Raw genomic sequence first — 1,656 nt, 5'->3', positions numbered from 1 at the left:
GCCTTCCTCACTCTCATTAGACCCTTGGTAACTATTTATTTCCAGTATGTTTTTCCTCTGTTCCTTCTATAGGGAAAATAAATGAACGTTGAAAACATTTTGACACAATTACAGCGGTTTATATTTTGGAAACAATATCCAGCTGAACTGCATCAAATTGGATTCCAAACTTCTCGTTTCTGAAGGAAGTGAATTAATAAGAATAATTAATTGCGATGGCCGGGAATCGAACCCGGGTCAAATGCTTGGAAGGCAGCTATGCTCACCACTATACCACCATCGCTGACAATCAGTCAGAATTAATTAGTTCCTAAACATTAGACCCTGAAAAGACACTGCAGGCTGTTGGATTTTGTTCTTCATTGAAACTGGTTTCTGACGGATCCTTTCTCGCTCTGTTGCAGTTCCCGTTTCCGCCCAGTCGATGACGCCAACCCCCAATCAATGGAAATTACACAACAGCCAGTAATTCTTCACCTGATATCGGACTGAAGAGACAGTCGATACCTGCAATACTTGACCGGCTGGAAATACATTTTGCCGCAGCTCACATCAGCCATTGAGTAAAGTTAAATAATTATATTAAATCATTACAGAGACCTGACTGCCAGCTGGGCACGAATGGTAGCTTATTATTCAAGTCAAAAAGATCTTTAGAAAGGACAGGGAAATAGGGAAAGGAGGAGGAGCAGCAATATTACTAAAGGACAATATTACAGCAGTTCAAAGATAAAATATCAGTGAGGGTGAGCAGGCAGTGTAAACACTCTGAAAGACCCATCACAAGTGGCCCCACTGTACTCCTCCAGAATGTGTAAGAAGGGAGAGTGCGGGAGGATTTCTTTATTCTTTGTGAGATTGTGGAAATATCTGGAAGAGGAAAAACCGGCGGTAAAGCTCGGGCCAAGGCCAAGTTCGCTCATCCCGGGCCGGACTACAGTTCCGTCTTCACAGGCTCTTGCGAAAGGGAAACTGCACTGAACGTGTGGGTGCAGGAACCTCGGTCTATCTGGGTGGTTTGTTCGGGCATCTGACGGCTGAAATCCTCGAGCTGGCCGACAACGCGGCCCGCGACAACAAGAAGACCCGCATCATCCCCAGACACCTGCAGCTGGCCATCCGCAACGACGAGGAGCTTAACAAGCTGCTGGGACAGATGACCATCGCTCAGGGCGGGGTGCTGCCTGATATCCAGGCCGAGCTGCTGCCGAAGAAAAGTGCTGGGAGCATTAAGAACAAGTGAAGCGGCCAAGATTTAATCTACTAACAGGACAAGGACAGGTCCAATCTTATTAAATCATTTGAATAAGTAACAGAAGGAATAGATAAGGGTAACCTGGTAGATGTAATACATTTGGATTTTCAGAATGCCTTATATAAGGTACCGCATTGTAGAATCATGGCAAAGTTCAGTGCACGTGGAGTCAGGGGACAGGTAGCGGAATGGATAGCAAGCTGGCGACAAAACAGAAAACAGATAATAGGGGTCACGGGTAGCAGCTTGGAGTGGCAAAAAGTGGGAAGTGGTTTAACACAGGGATCAGTGCTGGGACCACTCCTGTTCACAATTAACATTAAAGATTTGGATTCGGGAATCGGAAGTACAATTTCAAAATTTGACGATGACACCAAATTGGGGGGTACAGTTAATACAAA

General features: G+C 45.2%; 1 non-coding gene across 1 annotated transcript; it reads right to left on the bottom strand.

The window, feature by feature from the left end:
* Nucleotides 1–211: 211 nt before the first annotated feature.
* trnag-ucc (transfer RNA glycine (anticodon UCC)) lies at nt 212–283 on the bottom strand. Its single transcript has one exon. It is a non-coding gene; the product is annotated as a tRNA-Gly (tRNA).
* Nucleotides 284–1,656: the final 1,373 nt, after the last annotated feature.

This window comes from Heptranchias perlo, unplaced genomic scaffold (assembly GCF_035084215.1).
Source record: "Heptranchias perlo isolate sHepPer1 unplaced genomic scaffold, sHepPer1.hap1 HAP1_SCAFFOLD_60, whole genome shotgun sequence".
In the NCBI taxonomy this organism is placed as follows: Eukaryota; Metazoa; Chordata; class Chondrichthyes; order Hexanchiformes; family Hexanchidae; genus Heptranchias; species Heptranchias perlo.
Note: the sequence above shows the minus strand (reverse complement) of the source record. Positions and strands in the feature narration are given on the sequence as shown.